We start from the raw sequence: 23,782 nt of genomic DNA, 5'->3' as shown, positions 1-23,782 counted from the left end.
TCCCACAGATGCACTATATATTATCACACGTTACTTTTAACTGCCTAGTACCTGGCTGACGTATTCTAACTCCTTTCCCCTACCCACTATCCAACCTCTTCTATAAAACTCGCTCAGATGCACTATATATTACCACACATTACTTGTAACTATCTAGCACCTGGCTGACAAATTCTAACTCCTTTCCACTACCCACTATCGAACCTCTTTAAAACTCCCACAGATGCACTATATATTATCACACATTACTTGTAACTGCCTAGCACCTGGCTGACATATTCTGTCTCCTTTCCCCTACCCACTATCCAACCTCCTCCTTAAAACCCCCACAGATGCACTATATATTATCACACGTTACTTGTAACTTCCTAGCACCTGGCTGACACATTCTAACTCCTTTCCCCTAATCACTATCCAATCTCCTCTTTAAAACTCCCACAGATGCACTATATATTATCACACATTACTTGTAACTGCCTAGCACCTGGCTGACATATAGGTTCATAGGTTCATACTAGGGTATCTTCCCGAGGGCATTTATAAGCCTAGCCAGAGTGTGTTTGGCTTTCGCCTTCCATTTTAAATTAATTTTGCTATGCCCTTTTTCGAGGTTAGTATACTGTGCCTCTGTCTAACAGTGACACAGAAGTGATACCCGGGGTAAACCTACGATCTCCCATCCACTCATCAAGATTCCTCTTGAAGAGAGTCAATGAGGGACTCTACCTAACCTGGACTGGGATTTTATTCCAGAGTGAAGGGAGCCTCTGGGTTATGAATCTGTCCCTCCAGCATGTCCTATTTATTTCAGTGCTGAGGTTCAAGTCTCTCAAGCGCATAGCTCGACGGGATTTGGATTTTTTGAGGTGCAGCATGTCCATTAATTCCAGGTTGGACATGGCTTTATACGTCAGGCACAGATCGCCTCTGAGCAGGCGGTGTGCCACTGAGTAGAGCTGAAGTTTCTTTAACCGGGCAGCATATGGCATCTGTTTGAGCCCTTTGATCCTCTTGGTGAGGTACTTTTGGGGTCTTTCCAGTTGCTGCAGGTGTCTGGTAAGGTACATCCCAAAAGATGCATTGTACTCATTTATGGGCCTGATGAGGGATGAGTAAAGAGGCACGATGACCTCCCCTGATCTAGATGTGAATCCCTTCATGATTAGGTGGGCTATATAAAATGTTTTTCTAACCACTTTGGCCACGTGGTTGTCAAATGAGATTGCTATCAACTTGGGTCCCCAGGTCCCTAATTACTTCTTCTGTACTTAATGGATTACCACCTATGTGGTAATTTGTGGGCACTTTGTTTTTGCCAAAGGGGATGACTATACACTTTTTGGCGTTTAGCTTGAGGCCATGGCTCTGGCACCAGTTTGTTTCTATGAGGCCCTTTTGGAGGATGCTTGTGTCAGCTGGAGAGTCGATTATGGTGCCCAGTTTGCGGTCATCTGCGAACTTGGTCAGCCACAGTCCTTCCGTGTTGGCCTGTACCTCCGAGAAATATATACCAAACAAGAGAGGTCCCAGGACTGAGCCTTGTGGGACACAACTTGTAACTGGTTTGGAGTCTGACATGGCTCCAGCAATCCTAACCATGTGTGTTCTGTCCTTGAGCCAGTTTGCAACCCATCTAGTGACATAGGGGTTTATATTTAAGCTGGTGAGCTTATCTATAATGCTCGAGTGGGGTATTGTATCGAAGGCTTTTGTGAGGTCCAGGTAGGCTGTGTGGACCACCTTGAGACAAACCAAAGAGCCAAAAAACAAACTGATAAGCCACAAAATCCGACTGATAACTGTGAGCCAAGGAACTTGTAAATAAAATACAAATTTATTCTTTATTTTATTTTTTAAATATTCTCTTTATTGCAAATTTTCAGTAAATACATTTACATGAATGTCTACAAAAAAGAAAAGTACAGAAAGAGAAAAAAAAAGAAACATTACAAAACCATTGAGTATTTACATAAAGGACATGTACACCAAACAGAAATTATATACAGTCATACATTGCCCAGAACAAGCTATATACATCATGAACAGCATGGTAGAATCTAATGGTATCTACGAAAGGAAAGTATTCATTTTAATATATGATCAGATAAAATTCCCCAAAATTCCTTAATAATTGGCTTGTGCTTAATATTGTGGAACAAGTATTTATGTGCCTTGAGGTGTTTAATAGCTATATCTTTAAAACCTTCCCAAGAAAGTGTCTGTTCTTCCAATTTAAGGAGATATAATATTTGATTAACATAAAGATAGGTATCAAAACCTTATATTTAATTTCAGATAAACCAGGAGGTGGAATATGAAGGATGGTAAATTCCCATGAGAGGGTGGATTTTTCATAGCCAATTTTCTCAAGTATCACTCTCAAAGCACACCAAAGCTTGTAGGAACATTTGCAACTCCAAAACAAATGAAGAATATCATCAGTTTGGTTCGAGCAATATTGACATTTAGGGGATTGATTAGGAAAGATTTTACTAAGGACCTCAGGAGTAAAGTACGCATTGTTCATTATCATCAGTTGAGTATATTTCATCTTTTTAAAGGGTATAGATTTAGAGCTTAGACTTATAGCCTTTGAGATTAGGCTTTGGTTTATAGTAGGGTTAATCTTTAACCAATACTTAGAGAAATTGAGTTCGTTCTGATATTTAAGTGACATAATAACCTTGTAAGAATTTGAAGTCATTTTTTTTCTACTGAGAAGGAGTTTCCTTAACGTTTTACAGGTTGAGATATCTTTGTCTGAGACCAAGGGGTGCTCCAGATACTTTCGTACCATCTCTCTAATTTGTCGTAACATAATCAAGTACTTTTTGGGCAAGTTCAGATTAGTTGTTAGGCTAGAAAGTGTCTGATGTCTAAAATAAAAAAAAAAAAAATACAAATTTATTCTTATTGAATGAAGCGCTTTTCGTTGGCACAAATGTGTCAACTTCTTCAGATTCAAAACAGTTTTGTGAAATACACACACCACTTAAAACAACTTACTCTTATCATGTGATCAGCATCAACTGGTGCTGCTGTTCTAAAGCCTGCTCATATTTAAAGTGGTATTACATATAAAAAGCAGTGATAAAACACATTGTGCACACTGGTACAACATTCAACAGACTAATAAAACCTAATCTAAATTAAGCAGATTAACTACGCATAGCAGCCAATATCGGCAGCTTAATGATAAAAAAATCAATTAATAGTTAAACTTATGGCAGTCCTGATTGAATAACAATCCTAAGAAGTCAGAAATTGTCCACCAACAACTCAAACAGGATTGGTTCTGTACTGTCGGTTAACTCAATTTTACAATACAGGTATAAGTGTTAAAATACAATAATAACCAGTACATTTGTACAAACTGTACCTAAAAAATGCTGGCAAACAACTGTCCCAAGAAGTCAGAAATTGACCATTGGTCAAGGTCATTTTACTAAAAGTACAAATGTTTAAGGTTTGTAAGAGATTTACGGTTTATAAAAAATTATTAAAGGCTTACCTACAAAAATACCTTCTAGTTACAAATCACCAAACTACTAAATAAACATAATCAAAAACACATTGTTATAAGTTACAAAGTTCCTGCTTCATCTATTTAGACTTTTTTAGTTTTAAAAGGCACGTACTATTGCAGGCATCATTCAGACCAGGACTTAGGAATGCATTTAGTCTCACCTGCCATAACAGCTCGCATTCTTTAAGCATCAAGTTAAATGGTCCACCTCTCACATCGAAGCTCACATGGTCTATAACTTTGAAAAGAAACTTGTGGTTACTGTGTTCAATAAGGTGCCTTGCTAATGGGTTTTCGTCTTTTTTTCTTTTTCCTTTTCTATAGCGTATATATGCTCATAAACTCTATCTTTTAACCTACGTTCGGTTTTACCAATGTAGAAGGCTGAGCATGCTTGGCACCTCGCCACATAAACTACAAGCTTAGAGTTACAGTTGTATGTAGACCTCGGCTTGAAGGTCCTACCATTAATAACACACCTTTCCTCTATCTCAATGTGTCTGCACATTCTGCAGTTACCGCATGTAGTCATTCCTACTCGCTTTGACAGAGCTCCCATACTATTTCTTTCGAGCAATGTTTTCAGACTTGCTCCTTTCCTAAAGACAAGGTTTGGCACTTGTCCAAGTTTAGTGGTCAAAGATCTATCAAGTAAAATTAATTCCCAATTTATTTTAAAATAAATTACTAAAAATGAAAAAGCTCCAACTAGAAGTCATGTACTTTAACACTTGCCTAGATCAACATATTGTTCCTAAGGGGTTGCGCTACCACCAATACCCCACTGGTTTAATTGCTGATTCACCTTTTCACCTTGATCTGGTATCTTTGTTTGGTAAACAAGGCTTTGACTTAATGAACTTAATGATCAAACACTACAACCTTTATATTGAAACTTTGATTAAGGAAGTGTCTGTTTTGAACACGGAGATCACTACAGACTTGGACTTCCTGAGATACAAGTTCGATTATGAAAGAAGTTTTTTTAGTATAGACCAGCTATTAGAGAGACTTAAAACAAACAAGCTCAAGAAGATCAACAGAGATCGACAAGCTTATGATACCGATACTGCTTACCCTAAACCATCTAGTGCACAGTTAGCAGCAGCACTAGGTGGGAATACACAAATCTTGCCTAACACCAATGCGGACTCTACCCTTGACAAATTGGGTAGTCCTGATCCTATTGTAGCCGACAACAATGACAACACCCTGAGACGTAGTGAAAGAATTCGTAACCAAAACTACAATAACAGTAATGGGACAACTATATATAACACTAATATGAATAATAGAAGTGACTTCAACCAGAATTTTCGTGTAACCAAAGACCTGGGAGCAATTCCGAAGAAGAAGTTCAACCACAACCAGAAGAACCAGAGGAACAAATGCAACAACAGATTCAAGAGATAGGGGCTATAGGGTAGACATTCTCTTGAATTCAACAGGGGACTTTAAGATCTTTAATTATTCTTCCTTGCACATTGACCCCACGCTAGTTGAATTCCTAGCAAAGGGTAACACGTTTGTTCCTAGTAAACCTTCTAGTTTGGAACATCTGGTTCTTGACTTGAAACTGTTTGTCAGAAAACTGAATTTAACGGTTTTACTTGGGAACCATACTATTTCAAACAACGTTCCTAGGGTCCCAAGTACTTTCAATCCCCCTCTCCACCAGACTTTAAAAGCATTTGAACAAATCTGTGAACTGGATTTCCATCACATCGTGGAGACACATAAATTTGGGATCAGAAACAAATGTCGAAACATTACACCACAGGAAAATGAATTATTGAATTTATTAAAATATTCACCTGTGCGGGTAGTGAAACCAGGTAAAGGGGGTGGGATTGTTATTTTGGATTTTGTTGACTATAACAATAGAATGTTGATGTTATTAAATAGTGAAGCATATTCTAAGGTATCGTTAAATGAAGTCAGCACTGCATATGGTCTAATTAAGAGCTACCTTAGTGATTTATTTATTGAGTCACTGATAGATATTGACACCTATAATTACATCACACTGTCCTGGCCTAAAATCCCAGCTCTTTTTGGCATCCCCAAAGTACATAAAAACCTAACTGACCCACCAATGAGGCCACTCATTGATGGGAGAGGGTCTATTACGTACCCTTGTTCCAAAGTAGTTGACTCTATCTTGAAGAAATATATATTATTAGAACCACAGGTTTGCAAAGATTCTTGGGCCTTTCTAGACAACATTAATAAATTGAGGTTTGACAAAAACTTTTTAACCATAGATGTTAAAGACTTATATACATCAATTCCACATTTGGATGGAATTGAATGGGTAAGCCTGATGATGAAGTCTAGGGACGCCCCACCACAAGAAATTCAATTAGTGGAACTCTTACTGGATACAATTTTAACTAACAATTTCTTTGTATTCAACGGTGAGTTCTACTTACAAAACTGTGGAGTGGCTATGGGCTCACCCTGTGGAGGTAGTTTTGCCAATTAAGTGATGGCATATTGGGAAAACAATTTTGTTTTTAAACATCCACTATACAGGGTGAGCATAGCATTTATACCAGATTTTTGGATGATATTTTCGTCCTTTTCAAGGGCGATGAACAACAGGCACAAGAATTCATCAGGTACTTAAACTCAACTACTGAATTCTTAAGGTTTACATCTAGTTTTAGTACAAATTCTATTGACTACTTGGATTGTAAACTCGTCAAAGATATTATAAATGAGAGATACGTATTTAGAATACATAGAAAGGAAACGTATTCTAACTCATTTTTGCATTTTACTAGTAACCACCCTTATCATCAGAAGCGCTCAATAGTGAAAGGACAACTCGTTAGAGCAGCCAGGATGACTACTTTAGACTCAGATTTCAACGATGAGTGTCTGTTGTTAAGCAATATGTTTATACAACAAGGCTACCCCTTACAGCTGATACAATCTTTGTTAACAGAAGTGAGCCTTAAGAGACAGTTAGGTGTAGTTAAACCTTTACTAAACAGTTATTCTGCAAACATAATAAATGTTGAGGTAATGAACTTGATAGAGGGCAGCACTATTAGTAACCACGCATTGACAGCAGAAGTAACAACTGGGGAGACAACTAAAGAATTTCAAATTGCTTTCATTACTACTTTCAGTAATGACAGTCAAATGGTCAGATTTATCCTGAACAAAAATTGGGAATTAATTTTACTTGATAGATCTTTGACCACTAAACTTGGACAAGCGCCAAACCTTGCCTTTAGGAAAGGAGCAAGTCTGAAAATTTTGCTCGAAAGAAATAGTATGGGAGCTCTGTCAAAGCGAGTAGGAATGACTACATGCGGTAACTGCAGAATGTGCAGACAAATTGAGATAGGGTAGAGGTGTGTTATTAATGGTAGGATCTTCAAGCTGAGGTCTAAATATAACTGTAACTCTAAGCTTGTAGTTTATGTGGCCAGGTGCCAAGCATGCTCAGCCTTCTACATTGGCAAAACCGAACGTAGGTTAAAAGATAGAGTTTATGAGCATACATACACTATAGAAAAGAAAAAAGACGAAAACCCATTAGCAAGGCACCTTATTGAACACAGTAACCACAAGTTTCTTTTCAAAGTTATAGACCATGTGAGCTTCGATGTGAAAGGTGGACCATTTAACTTGATGCTTAAAGAATGCGAGCTGTTATGGCAGGTGAGACTAAATGCATTCCTAAGTCCTGGTCTGAATGATGCCTGCAGTATTTCGTGCCTTTTAAAACTAAAAAGTCTAAATAGATGAAGCAGGAACTTTGTAACTTATAACAATGTGTTTTTGATTATGTTTATTTAGTAGTTTGGTGATTTGTAACTAGAAGGTATTTTTGTAGGTAAGCCTTTAATAGTTTTTTATAAACCGTAAATCTCTTACAAACCTTAAACATTTGCACTTTTAGTAAAATGACCTTGACCAGCGGTTAATTTCTGACTTCTTGGGGCAGTTGTTTGCCAGCATTTTTTAGGTACAATTTGTACAAATGTACTGGTTATTATTGTATTTTAACACTTATACTTATATTGTAAAATTGAGTTAACCAACAGTACAGAACCAATCCTGTTTGAGTTGTTGGTGGACAATTTCTGACTTCTTAGGATTGTTAGTCAATCAGGACTGCCATAAGTTTAACTTGTTTAACTGTAACATTAATTGATTTTTTTATCATTAAGCAGCCGATATTGGCTGCTATGCGTAGTTAATCTGCTTAATTTAGATTAGGTTTTATTAGTCTGTTGAATGTTGTACCAGTGTGCACAATGTGTTTTATCACTGCTTTTTATATGTAATACCACTTTAAATATGAGCAGGCTTTAGAACAGCAGCACCAGTTGATGCTGATCACATGATAAGAGTAAGTTGTTTTAAGTGGTGTGTGTATTTCACAAAACGGTTTTGAACCTGAAGAAGTTGACACATTTGTGCCAACGAAAAGCGCTTCATTCGATAAGAATAAATTTGTATTTTATTTACAAGTTCCTTGGCTCACAGTTATCAGTCGGATTTTGTGTTTGGACCACCTTCCCCTCGTCAATGGCCTTGGTGACTGTATCAAAGAAATAGACCAGGTTTAAGAGGCAGGATATACATTTAACAAAGCCGAACTGGGTAGGATCCAGTGTCTGTAGGTCCCCAATATCTTTATTTATGAGGTCCATGATTATCCTTTCCATAGCTTTGCAGACCAAGCTAGTCAGGCTTATGGGGTGATAGTTTCCAGGATCCGTTGAGGCACCACCTTTGTGGAGAGGGACCACTGTTGCTGTATGCCACTCTTTGGGTACATATCCTGTAGTAAGGCTGAGATTGAACAGTAGTTTTATGTTTGGGTTTAGCTCTTCTTGGAGTTTATGTAGGACACAGCCCGGGACACTGTCTGGTCCCATTGATGCTGTGTTTTTTACTTTGGAGAGGGCCGCTCTTACCTGAGCATCTGAGATGTCAGGGGGGCAGCACTCTGCTGTGATAGATATTTGCCCTTTTGGTGGGGAGGGGGTGAAGTTTGCGCTGAACCTGTCAGCTAGGATGTTGGCAATGTCTGTGGGTTTGATGTATTTTTTGTCATTTTGGAGTAATTCTTAGCATATCTGGGACTTCCCACTCAGGTTCCTAACATAACTAAAGAAAGCCTTGTGATTATCCTTAGTGTCCTGTGCAATTTTTCTCTCGAAGCTGGCCTTAGACGATTTTACGAGTGCCCGTAGTTTTTTGCTAATACTGATCAGAGATGCCTTCCCTTTTTGGGATTTTGCTCTATCATGTAGTAGCTTCATCCTTCTACTGTATAGTTTGTTTATGGCTGGGGTCCACCAGACAGGACGTCTGCCTTTGGAGGATTGGGTCTTGGTTTTATTTGGGATTGCATGATCCATGGATTCCTTAAGGTGTTCATAGAATGCGTTTATAAAGGATTCTGCGGTCTGGGCCGAATTTTCCACAGGCTCGGGGGCTTTGAAGGATTCCACCTCGGTTTTGAGGAGTGTGAAATTTGCTTTAGAGTAGTTTTTCACTGTGGTTTTCTGGGCAGGGGGTGGGGTCGGGATGTGAATATCCAGTGTGATTAGTTTATGGTCTAATCTTACCAATGAGGGATACACTTCTGGTCTGGAGCATAGAGTCCCCATGTTGGTGATGATCAGGTCCAGTATGTTTTCCCCTCTTGTGGGAGTGGTAACAAGTTGTTCCATAGCATTTGAGTTTATAAATTCTAGGAACCTTTGGGCTAGGGTGTTGGAGCTAGAGAAATGCTCCCAGTCTATGTTTGGGTAGTTGAAGTCGCCCAATATAATGGTGTTTGGAGAGACCTTCAGATTTTCCAGTGTTCTCAGGAAGGCCGAGTGGGGTTCCTGGGTTTGGGAGAGTGGTCTGTAGCAGGCTATAAACTGGAAGGCAGTTTTACCCACTGTTAGTTGCACATGGATAGTCTCTAATGCTTCGTGCTGTGCCACCAACCTGGAGGTGTGGGTATCTTTGACGAATATTGATACTCCCCCTCCTTTTGTGGTTCGGTCCAAGTTTTGGGGCTGAAAAGCATGGTATGAGGTATAACCTGGTACTGCTGGGGTGCTCTCGGGAGCCTTGAACCAGGTTTCTGTTACTGCACGGATATCGATGTTCTCCATGCTAAGGAGAGTTTCGAGTGCATGCATCTTGAGGGTTAGACTTCTGGTGTTGAGTAGCATTACTCTTAGTTTCTTATCCCTTGTGATACCTATGGAGGTGGGTTTGTCTTTGAGCCTTGCCTAAAAAAGGCACTATGGAGGAAGCAAGAGCCTTTGCCAATATCCGAAAGCCCAGGGGTGACAGGTGCAAGCTGTCCCTAGCGAAGCATCATGGCTTGTCGAGCATGTCATCCCAGGCTGACAGGCATTGGATCCCCTTTGAATGACACCAATACTTAAGCCAATTGTTGAAATTGATCATCTTGTCTTCATATTGTGGCATCATTCTTGGTGAGGGTAAGATGCTACTCAAGGTCAGGGTCATACTGACCTGGGCTACATGCTCAGAGAGCTCCTCTATGTCTCTTTTCATGTAGTCCAGGGAGGTACATCTCAGGTCATTCACACCAGCATGGACAATGGCCGAGTCATATTTGTACTTGCCTTGGAGTGACCTGAGTGCTTGTGTTATGTGTCGGATCCTAGCGCCTGACAGGCAAGCTCACCGTGACCTTCTCCTTGTTCAGCCTGGTGAGTGGGACGTCAGTGTGCCTGACGATAGAGTCACCTATTACAAGTGTATCAGGTGTGTTGTTTAGCCTTAAGGGCTGTGACTGTTTAGCACACTGGCTTTGTGAGCTATGTGTTGCACGTGTTTTGTTTTGGGGTAGTGGTTGCTTGGGTGTCTGCTTTGGCGGTCTCTGCTGCTTAGGCAGATTTTTATTTAGAGCCTCACAGTATGTCTGTGTGTGTTTGTGTTTGGTTTGCTGTTGTGGTAGGTCTATGTAAGACTGGAATTGTAGTGAGTGTGGTTTCCTTCTCCTCCTGACTGGTTATGCCAGTACTGAGTTGAGAAGCTTAGCCTCCAGTTTGGCTATATGGTTGCATCTCTCACATGTGTTGGAATTTGTTGGGAGGAGGAGAGGGTTGTCTGTGTACATGAGGCAGTTGTAACATTGCCTCAAGACTCCCAGATTCACCAGCTGGACCGGAGAGGAGATTGACAACTGACCTTTGGACATGCTAGAATAGTATTGGGAATTCCTTTATAATTGAAAAAAAGGGCCAATGGGGAACAAGGTACTCAAGGGGAGTTTGTGAGGGTATAGTGCTTTTAATTTTTTAGTGCTGACATATAATTGCTTTAGTGAGCAAGTGCCAGGTAACTTAAATGCAATGTCCTTTCCCCTACCCACTATCCAAACTCCTCTTTAAAGCTCCCAGAGATGCACTATGTATTATCACACGTTACTTGTAACTGCCTAGCACCTGGATGACATATTATAACTCCTTTCCCCTACCCACTATCCAAACTCCTCTTTAAAACTCACACAGATGCACTATATATTATCATACTTTACTTGTAACTGCCTAGCACCTGGCTGACATATTCTAACTCCTTTCCCCTACCCACTATCCAACCTCCTCTTTAAAACTCCCACAGATGCACTATATATTATCACACGTTACTTGTAACTGCCAAGCACCTGGCTGACATATTCTAACTCCTTTCCCCTACCCACTATCCAACCTCCTCTTTAACACTCCCACAGATGCACTATATATTATCACACATTACTTGTAACTGCCTAGCACCTGGCTGACATATTCTAACTTCTTTCCCCTACCAACTATACAACCTCCTCCTTAAAACCCCCACAGATGCACTATATATTATCACACGTTACTTGTAACTGCCTAGCACCTGGCTGACATATTCTAACTCCTTTCCCCTAACCACTATCCAACCTCCTCTTTAAAACTCCCACAGATGCACTATATATTATCACACATTACTTGTAACTGCCTAGCACCTGGCTGACATATTCTAACTCCTTTCCCCTACCCACTATCCAACCTCCTCTTTAAAACTCCCACAATGCACTACATATTATCACATGTTTCTTGTAACTGCCTAGCACCTTGCTGACATATTCTAACACCTTTCCCCTACCCACTATCCAACCTCCTCTTTAAAACTCCCACAGATGCACTATATATTATCACATGTTACTTGTAACTGCCTAGCACCTGGCTGACATATTCTAACTCCTTTCCCCTACCCACTATCCAACCTCCTCTTTAAAACTCCCACAGATGCACTATATATTATCACACATTACTTGTAACTGCCTAGCACCTGGCTGACATATTCTAACTCCTTTCCCCTACCCACTATCCAAACTCCTCTTTAAAGCTCCCATAGATGCATTATGTATTATCACACGTTACTTGTATCTGCCTAGCATGGCGACCTGGTGACATATTAGCACTCTTGTCACCTACAGCAAGAGGTTCTCTTTTGAAACTCCACAGATGCACTATATGTGCTGAGTCTGCATGTCCTCCTGTGGTCGTGTGACATATTCTAACTCAGGTTTCCTCCCACATTCCAACCTCATGCTTAAAATGCCAAATTGGCACTATATATTATCATGCGTGTGTAACTGCAGTAGCAGGTTGAGCTGGGCTGGTAACTAACTGACACCTTTCCACTGCCAACTATCCAATCCTTTAAAACTCCTCACAGATGCACTGATATAAGAAGAAGAAGACTTGCATCTGCCTAGCACCTGAATGACATATTATAACTCCTTTCCCCTACCCACTATCCAACCTCCTCTTTAAAACTCCCACAGATGCACTATATATTATCACGTTACTTGTAACTGCCTAGCACCTGGCTGACATATTCTAACTCCTTTCCCCTACCCACTATCCAACCTCCTCTTTAAAACTCCCACAGATGCACTATATATTATCACACGTTACTTGTAACTGCCTAGCACCTGGCTGACATATTCTAACTCCTTTCCCCTACCCACTATCCAACCTCCTCTTTAAAACTCCCACAGATGCACTATATATTATCACACATTACTTGTAACTGCCTAGCACCTGGCTGACATATTCTAACTCCTTTCCCTACCCACTATCCAACCTCCTCTTTAAAACTCCCACAGATGCACTATATATTATCACACATTACTTGTAACTGCCTAGCACCTGGCTGACATATTCTAACTCCTTTCCCCTACCCACTATCCAACCTCCTCTTTAAAACTCCCACAGATGCACTATATATTATCACACGTTACTTGTAACTGCCTAGCACCTGACTGACATATTCTAATTTTTTCCCCTATCCCCTATCCAACCTCCTCTTTAAAACTCCCACAGATGCACTATATATTATCACAATGTACTTGTAACTGCCTAGCACCTGGCTGACATATTCTAACTCCTTTCCCCTACCCACTATCCAACCTCCTCTTTAAACTCCCACAGATGCACTATATATTATCACACATTACTTGTAACTGCCTAGCACCTGGCTGACATATTCTAACTCCTTTCCCCTACCCACTATCCAACCTCCTCTTTAAAACTCCCACAGATGCACTATATATTATCACACGTTACTTGTAACTGCCTAGCACCTGGCTGACATATTCTAACTCCTTTACCCTACCCACTATCCAACCTCCTCTTTAAAACTCCCACAGATGCACTATATATTATCAAACGTTACTTGTAACTGCCTAGCACCTGGTTGACATATTCATACTGCTTTACCTATCCACTATCCAACCTCCTCTTTAAAACTCCCACAATGCACTACATATTATAACTTGTTTCTTGTAACTGCCTAGCACCTGCTGACATATTCTAACTCCTTTCCCAAAACCACTATCCAACCTCCTCTTTAAAACCCACAGATGCACTATATATTAACATATGTTACTTGTAACTGCCTTGTACCTGGCTGACATATTCTGACTCCTTTAAACTACCCACTATACAACCTCCTCTTTAAAACTCCCACAAATGCACTATATATTATCACACGTTACTTGTAACTGCCTAGCACCTGGCTGACATATTCTAACTCCTTTCCCCTACCCACTATCCAACCTCCTTAAAACTCCCAATGCACTATATATTATCACACGTTACTTGTAACTGCCTAGCACCTGGCTGACATATTCTAACTTCTTGCCCTTACCCACTATCCAACCTCTTTAAAACTCCCACAGATGCACTATATATTATCACACCTTACTTGTAACTGCCTTGCACCTGGCCGAAATATTCTAACTTCTTTCCCCTACCCACTATTCAACCTCCTCTTTAAAACTCCCACAGATGTACTATATATTATCACACTACTTGTAACTGCCTAGCACTTGCACCTTTGTAATATTTTAACTCCTTTCCCTTACCCACTATCCAACCTCTACTTTAAAAATCCCACAGGTGCACTATATATTATCACATGTTACTTGTAACTGCCTAGCACCTGGCTGACATATTCTAACTCCTTTCCCCTACCTACTAACCAACCTCCTCTTTAAAAGTCCCACAGATACACTATATATTATCACCCGTTACTTGTAACTGCCTAGTACCTGGCTGACATATTCTGACTCCTTTACCCTACCCACTATCCAACCTTCTCTTTAAAACTCCCACATATGCACTATATATTATTACACATTACTTGTAACTGCCTACCACCTGGCTGACATTTTCTAACTCCTTTCCCCTACCCACTATCCAACGTCCTCTTTAAAACTCCCACAGATGCATTATATATTACCACGTTACTTGTAACTGCCTAGCACCTGACTGACATTTTCTAACTCCTTTCCCCTACCCACTATCCAACCTCCTCTTTAAAACTTCCACAGATGCACTATTTATTTATCACACGTTACTTACCAACTCACTGCCACCTACTCCTGACTGCTCCATCTATACCCGCTAAGTCTCCCCTAGACCAGTTGAAAAGCTTCCCCTTAAAATGGCAATGCTCCTCATATGAACATTGTCTATATTCTCCTCCTTTTTTAGTTTTTCCTTTCTTGTCTTAGCCTCAGTTCATCTTCAAGATGATCTTTACTAAGCATACTGTATGAATAACCATCATATATTACTACCTGCTATACTTTTAATCGTATGTCTAAACCTCTATGCTTATGTAAATATCTTATGCAATCAATGGTCCTTCCTGCTATACTTTTAATTGTATATCTAAACCACTATGCTTATGTAAATGCTTTATGGAATAATATGTTATTGTCTGCTATATTTTTATAACTGAATGTGTAAATATCTTATGTATAGTATGTTAGCAATTGTTGTGGAGATTTTCGCCATGAACCTCTACTGAAACGGACATCTCTGTCCAGTTGGACCTCCCCGGAAAACAAATGTAAAATAAAATAAAATAAATAAATACATTTTTTGTTCCTGTGTTGAAATTTGATGGAGGATGGGATTCATACTGGCTCACCAATTGGATGATGACAACCTGCTAGACCAATACCAGCTAAGTCAGACTCTGAAACCAGGAGGATGAACATGACGGGTTCAAAGATGATGATGACAGTTGATGACAGATTGGGACCTATGTGTGCCACTGTTGCTGTGGCACAGCTTAGAAGACATCCACAACCAAGACAGTCAGATGATTTTTGGGACCAGATGTGAAACATAGTGACAGACATCTTCCTGACACAGATGAGGGACATGATGGGTAAATTATTTCAGATCATGGAGTGGGCCATGTGTAACTCCCTCTGTATGATTGATAGAGAGATAGTTTGTGATGTTTGACCCCTATCAGAGTGGTTCTTCAGGAATGTAAGTATTTTTTCCAGTTTTTACTGCCTAGTCACAATTGAGCAGACATCCCATATTACTGTCATGCTTTTCTGACATACGTTATAATGTACACTGCACATACCAGGTCATACATGACTTTATCTTGCTACGGCAGTATGACACACATTACCACATGACACATGTTTTACTATTATTATTTAGATGATCATTACATGCTGCCATTACTACATACATTATACCATATGAGCAAGAGTGCTGCTCCTTCAGTCTGTATGTGTGTACTCCTGTGCATGCAGTGCAGCACAATATTTTTATGTCAGATACACTCTGGACTTGTTTGTGACAGATATAACCTACAGGTAGCATGCTGTGAGTGGGACACAATTGCTCTGCTTGTGTTGTTCTTGTATATACTTAGGAGAAATGACAGCAAGCCCTTTGCTACATTATTCCTATTCTATTTACATAACATAGTGAGGTCAGTCAAGTGTATTTATTTGCACACGTTATCCATGTCTGTATATTTTGCACCCATTTGTGTATTGGTTGTTGCTGTCTTATGTCTGTTCAACAACATGTCATGTCCTTTAATTTTTAACTTTTATAACATTCTTGGGTCATGCTATCCCACTGGCACTATGACCTTGCATGTGAAATGTTGTTTGAGAGTACTGTAACAGGTACATATGAACAAGTATGCTTCACATAGTGCATTGACATTCACTGATCCCCTAGTGAGTATACAGAGGTGATGCTTTGCTTACCATCATTCATGACTCTTTTTTTTTGTCCAAATCTTGCTTATGGGAGTAAACTCAACCGAAAGAATGGCTCAAAAAACTTCCAGGTGCTTCATAGATTGAATATATAAACTTAAACTAGTGCAACAGCTTTCACACAGTGTGCTTCATCAAGTTTAAAACTTGGAGTAAAAAAACAGAACCATTTAAATAACCTCATTCAGTGACATAATCCTAATTAACATAAACATCTCTTAAAGGCAAACAAATTAGTAACACTGAAATATAAATGTCTAGTTTAAAACAATAAAAACATTCATTATTTCACTGGTCGCATTTTCAAAAATGGTTTTAAATTATACATTTCATTCAATCTGGTAGCTAAGACCTTAAAATATTCATTCACTTTACTTCTAGAGCTTCCATTCTGCTTCCCAAATCCCCAACTGTATCTCAGTTCTTAACTACTTATAAAACTGCAGATTTAAAGTGATGTGTTTCAGCATTCACTATTATATGCTTTGTTAAAGCATTTGTCTTCACTAATCTCTTTGTATCTGACATATGTCCAATAATCGCTTCTTTAAGTTTTTTATTTGTCTTACCTATTTAGAATGAGCCACATTTCATACAGGTAACCATATACACAACATTAATGATGTTACAGGCTGCATAACTATTAAATCTATATTCAGTTTTTGTAACAGGATGAAGAAAGAAGGAATTTCTGTTTATAAGCACACAGCAAGTACAATTATGACATGGAAATTTCTCCGTCTTTTGCAGTACGATTTTCTCTGTCATTCTAAAATCTTTATAATACAACCTTTGTTTTAAACTTTTACTTTTCCTATATACAAACATTGGGATTTAAAGGGCGATATTGTTTCAATGCTTCTACTTCTTCCAATATGTACCACTTCTTTTTATTCACATTCTGAAATGCTTATGGCGGTAGCCGGTCTTTTTGAACATAATTTGCACTGGGACATGCATACATGTCCAATATGCATTTGCAGTACATATAGGTTTATAGGTTCATAGGAGATTACTAGGCTAACGGTCCATTATTCTTTGTAATCCTAGCCATATTTAACCCGGGTTAACAATTTTCAATAGCTAGGTGAATGAAATTCACAGAGATAGGAGCCTATGCTATGGTAGCTAATATCAACTACCTCTGTCCATTAAGGACATGGGCGCCACCCCAGTAGTAAATTTAAGATTATGCATCCATTGATCTAGGCTGTGTCTGAAGAGGCTCAGGGAAGAGCTTTCCTTTACATGAATGCGACGCTTGTTCTAGAGAAGAGGTAGTCTCTGAGAGATTTATCTATCTCTCCAACATGATTTATTTATGTCAGAGACAATCTTAAGATCCATGGAATGAGTGACCCTTGTACAGTTTGATTTACAAATATGAAACATTTCCATGAAGGCCGGATCAGAGAGTGCCCTGTAGGCCAGACAAAGATTGCCCCATAGTATTCAGTAGGAGACAGAATACATTAATACAGTTTTCAGTCTTTCTGCATAGGACTTGTTTTGTATACCCTGTACCTTCCTTGTGAGAAACCTCTGCTGTCGCTCCAGTGCTTGTAGATGTTTGGTGAGGTACATACAAAAGAGTGCATCAAACTCAATTATTGTCCTGATGATGGCCAAGTACAATGGAATTATAACATCTTTTGAAATAGGTGCCATGACTTTACTTATGAGTTGTGCCACATAGAAGGACTTTCTCACCACTGTGGATGCATGGTGGCCGAAGTTCAGATTACTATCAAGCTGAGTACCCAGATCACATATCATTGGGTCTACTGTTATGGGGGTGCTGTCTATATTGTAATTAGCTGGGATATTTGCTTTCTCAAAGGAAATAATTATGCAGTTTTTTGCATTTAGTTCAATCCATGGTTCTGGCACCAATCATTTATCTGCTTTAATCCTTTCTGCAGTATATCAGTATCATTGAGGAATTCAATGATTGATCTCAATTTGTAGTCATCTGTAAACTTGGTTAGCCACAGGATTTCATTGTTTGCATTGACTTCTGATAAATAAATACTGAACAGAAGAGGGCCTAGTACAGATCCATATGGCATGTCACTCATGACTGGCCTCTACCTAGAAGTGAATTCATCTTTCCCCATACCATCTTTCTCCATCCCATCTTTCCATTTCTTAAATGTTACTTTCTATTTTATTCCTCAACACACTGTATAACTCTACACGTTCCTCACTTACTCAGCCTAAATTTCCTTCTGCAAATGGGGTAAATAGTCATTGCAAAATCTACCACAAACCTTATTACCAACTGTAAATAGTTGCTTAACTTTACAATTGATGTATATGAAATTATTATTTTGGATTTGTCATTTGATGTTGTCATATATGTATTCATTCCCAATAATTGTTTGCTTCCAAAATCTATGTTATCATTTATATATCTGGAAACAAGCATGAATTATTGGAGCATTTCGCTCTGGGTTTCCATTTAAAAGGGGCATTAGCTCAGGTAGGCCATCCTGGTTAACAAATGGAAAATAAAGAAAACAGTGAACAAGGCTAGTACTTACCTATGAACCTATGAATAAATAGGGTTTGGAGTTGGCATGGATACTATAATGGACTTAGTCAAACAGTATCACCCACAAGCAGAATTGTGGGAGTACATGGTCTGCCTATTCCTGCGGACATGTGTAGCCTTAGGAATGTTAAGTATAGGGATATGCCAGTGAGCTATGCAGAACACATTAAAGACTTTACAAACATTAGCTTCATGAATCTTCAACTAGTTTCTTGTCAATAGTCCTCATCATGCAGAGGAGCACATCTGTTCCTCCAGGACTGCAGAACTAATACCATGTGAGTAAACATGAGCCAATTCCCTGATGTCATGGGACCCATAGATTGCACATATGTTGCTGCTAAGGTCCCACCTGATCCTGGCGGTCTGTAATAGAATTGTACAATGAGTTCCATTCATTGAACTCCCAGGTGGTCTGCAATGCACAGGGTATTAAACTCCGTCTGTGCACCACTGAGGAAGTTCACATCATTCACATGCTGGCATTCATCCAGCTTATACCAATGGTTCTTCTGTGTAATCTTATCTAAGGATCACCTGGCTCATCTTCGATAGTCTGGCCTATTCAACCGTGTACCATACAAACAGGGAGCAGGCCACATATAATATGTTGTCTTTCGTTTGTTGAAGGTGATACTGGATATGCACGAGTACCCTGGCTAATGACCCTGTTATGTGATCTCTGGCCATGAAGGAAATGGCCTATAGCACAGCCCACATAGAAATGTAAAACATAGTTGAGCATGAATTTGGACTACTAAAGGGGTGCCTCTGGTATCTAGACACATCAGGAGGGGCACATTAATACAATCCAAATGTCTGTAGCATGATACTTTGTATATGCCATGCTCTGCCATATGGTGAAGCAAATAATTAGAGCAGCAGGTGATCATCAGTAGATGACCTGCCACAGCACCTGTAGCAGCAATAGACATCACATAATAAAATTATGCAACCAGTATGATGCTCAGGCTATGACATGCAGTGCAGTGTAATCCAGTGCCTGGTGCAGCCACACTGTGCATTAGACATCATTTGTATCCATACAGATTAGGGAGAAGGCATCACTCACAAAGGTTAAGGACACATGCACTGTCATACACTGCAGTAGTAGGAGGGTTAGAGTCACGAGAGGTGAACATCTTAGCTTTGTGCCATGGAAGGATATAGAGAATCAGGGACCAATCTCTTCAGTAGTAGTGAGGTCATGCTTCCACGATATGACAATTGACGCTGACACTTTACTGGCCGCTGGTGCTGGGGTACAATGTGGTCCACTGCAAGAAGAGGTAGAACTATGGGACTAGGCACGTACACTCTGATGGGGTGAAACCTTTCTTGAGCCAGATAAGCAGTCTTGCTGTCATCACCTATATGATGCCCATGGCTAGTTAGGCATGGAAGGGGTAGAATATGGGACCATGCAAATCCAACCTGATGAAGTGCCTAGGTGTTGAACCAGAGAAATGCACTAACCATGATCTCTAGGATGCCCACAACTGGGATGATAGGCCATATGCCCACAAGTGACACTGATGCTGTCTTAGCAGTAGTCTATGCAATCTAACTTGGAATGGCCTTTGCTCTATATCTTCTACCCCAATCTTCCCACAGGCATCTACTGCATGGCCTGTGGAGGCAGGCTAAATGATACATCAATATGTTTCTTGAAGGCACCTGTGTAGGTAGCATTTACCACAACTGTATTTAATGACACTTTATGTATCCTGTCCTTATTGTTCATGCGAATGTTCAATGGGTACATGTTTTGCTTCAAGCTATAAAACATACACATCATCTCAACAATACCATGAGTAGCAGCCATCTATGCCTAGAACACTGGCCTTCAAATCTGCTGGTTAATTGTAAGTGTTGCAGAGTCATAGTGGTGCTATGCCCTCCACCACCACTACCATCTCCACTCTATGGTGATTATGTGCACATCAGAAGCAGAATGCAAACTGGGTGCAGACAGTGCCATTGTGTCACTGGACTGTACCACTTCCAATCTGCCATTGTTTCAGCCACATATGTCCTTTTTTCATCAGCCCTATTTCTCTGGGCCATCCTCCAGAGGAACATTTGAAGCACATGGTACCATTTTCAGGCCACACATATATGCCTCTACAAACTCCAGCAGCATGCATTGTAATATACATGAAAGTAATATTATAGCATGTGTTGATAGACATAACCTGTTGTGTAGATTGTTGCATTAGCAGAGCCGAGGTGACTGGAAGTTCAGCACAGCATTCACATCCATTGATTATCATATGTAAGTAGTATGCTGTGGCATGTATGTATGACCATGGCCTCTCTTCTTTAATGTACGTGTTTAACAGCTGAAAATAACCCTATGCACAGTTTTGCCTCCACACTTATATACTATACTCATTCTTTTACATATGACAGCCACAAAACCTACCATCCCTTGTGACATGCATTTCTCACATATTCCTGTGTACAGTTCTTTACCTCACACCAGCCATGGGCAGTGAGAGAGAGAGAGAGAGAGAGAGAGCTGTTTCATGCTATTGTCATTTGGTTCTGGTTACACATACACAATGATATCTGCTTCATTGTTCCTAACATTCGCTATAGTGTCTGTTGTTATTATTGAGGTGTTTCACGTTGCAGGTCTCATTTCTAAACTCTGTGAAGTTCCATGCATGCAGAGGTGTTACACAAATCCCTCTATCTCACTAGTATACAGTGGATACCTGTTTGAATTGTGGACAGGTGTTGAGTGATGCCGCTGGCATGGATCACGCTTGGGAACAATGCCATCATCTTTGTGACCTCAGGTAGCATCACTCCAACCTATTCTGACAGTGGAAGGAAAAGGTTAAGGACAGTGAGGCAGAAATCTACTGTAAATATTTATTTTGTGGGTACAGCCATTGCCTGTATATGTGAGTACTGCCATTGCCTGTATACGTATAGTGTCACACATGTATGCATGACAACACACTTACAGCTTTTCAGCTGCAGACGACCATTGGGTGAATGTGGTTGTGTACCACAGAATGAGACAGCACCTCTCCTGGCAGTGGGGTGTAACTCATAGTTTGTTATTACAATGTCATCCTCTGCTTACACATCTGTTTAACTCTGTAACACTTGTACATTCCAATGTACAACTGTGATTGTGTTTTTAATACATGCTTATGATCATTTTTACATTGTGTACTCCTGCAGATTCATTTATGAAACAGGAAGGGGAATGGTCGCAGTCACTTTGGGCTTGGCCAGCCACTGCCTCTGACCCTGGGTCATTGGTGGTCTCCAGGACTGTCTCTCATCAGCATGATGATCACTCTGCTGAAGGTGAAACAGAGAGGTCATGAGTGCCACAAGTGTGTACTGAATGGTTTGTCTGTGTCAACTTTTTACCCTTTGATTTGGACATTACTTGGGATAGTTTCCAAGTACCTTAACGTTTATGGACATCAGGCTTCATTTAAAGCCATGTGTTTCTGAAGAATAACCACCCATTTGTGTTGAACTGATGAGGTCACTAAAAAGGCTGAAAAATGCATTGTCATAGCTTGAGGGGTTTGACTTTATTAGCCTGAAAGTACCAATAAAACAAATAAAAAGTCATGGGCATTCAGAATCCATATATCTGAAACACTGTATGCTCTTAAGGAGTCATTCGCATATATGCCATAGGTTTCAATTACAGGAAGTTTAAGATTTTACACAGTATAAACTTAAGCTTGGCTGGGTTTTACTTGTACTTCTATCTATCTGTGTATCTCTCTGTATATATGTATATACAACTATATATATATATATATATATATATATATATATATATATATATATATATATATGTATATGGGTCCACTTTTAAATCCCGAAATACCAAAATCTCGAGTTTTGAGATACTGAACTCAAAACATCAAGATTTTGGTATCTCGAAACTTAAAAGTGGACAAAAAATAAATAAATAAACACAGCTAAAATAATGTGCTTGCAGGGGGCAAGTCCCCTGCACCCCCACACCACCCTACTTAAATATACCAACTCCGAGATCACGCTACAGTGAAGAGAACGGTAATGCTTCTGTTGCATTTACCATTCTCTTCATGGTAGTGCAATCTCAGAGTTGGTATATTTAAGGAGGTGGGGTGTGGGGTGCAGGGGCACTTTATTTTATTTTTTTTAGGTTCATATGTTTATGATTAATACTAGGCTAACTGCCCTTGTAAGCCATTTTAAGCCTAGCCAATTATCCCTTATGAAACTCAAACCCTGCACCTTGCCCGTTGTAAGGCAAATGCCTTAACCATTAGGCCACCCTCCCAACCACACTTATGTCCACTTTTATGTTTTGAGATACCGAAATCTTGTTTTGAGTTCAGTATCTCAAAACCCGAGATTTTGGTATTTTGGGATTTAAAAGTAGACCTATATATATATATATATATATATATATATATATATAGATAGATAGATATATAGATATATATATATATACACACACAGTGGACATAAAAAGCTTACACACCCCTGTTAAAATACCAGGTTTTTGTGCTATAAAAAAATGAGACCACAATAAATTATTTAAAATATTTTCCCACCTTTAATGTGACCTATAACCTGTACAATTCAATTGAAAAATAAAGAAATCTGTTAGGGGAAAAATATAAAAATAAAAAACATACAATACGCTGGTTGCATAAGTGTGCACACCCTTAAACTAATACTTTTAGTTCAATTTTTCGATAATGTGTATGCAACTTCTAAGTCTGCTGCCTGGTCCAAGTGAATTTCAATTTGTTTTTTATGTCTGTAGTTCAATAAAGGGCATCTTCCCTTGGCTCTGTTGTGCCTTGATATCTTTGTTTATTGTGAAGTCTGTGCAAATGTTTTTGCAGGTATATTCACTATGCCCTGTGGCCAGGTGATCACTTTATTGAATAATGAAAATGTCACACTTTTTCCCCTTTCATTTTTGATGTTATTAAAAGATATATTATTATTGCTTTCAGCCACTGATATTAAACTGAATTCATAGTTACATCTGAAAGACCTCTTCATTCTCATAAACAAAAAAAGAAATCCCTTTCAGTTTCTAATGTTATTAAAGGATGCCTTATCATTACTTTCAACCATT

The sequence above is a fragment of the Protopterus annectens genome, chromosome 3.part1 (genome assembly GCF_019279795.1).
Source record: "Protopterus annectens isolate FY-2018-M chromosome 3.part1, PAN1.0, whole genome shotgun sequence".
In the NCBI taxonomy this organism is placed as follows: domain Eukaryota; kingdom Metazoa; phylum Chordata; order Ceratodontiformes; family Protopteridae; genus Protopterus; species Protopterus annectens.
This window is presented reverse-complemented; position numbering follows the sequence as displayed.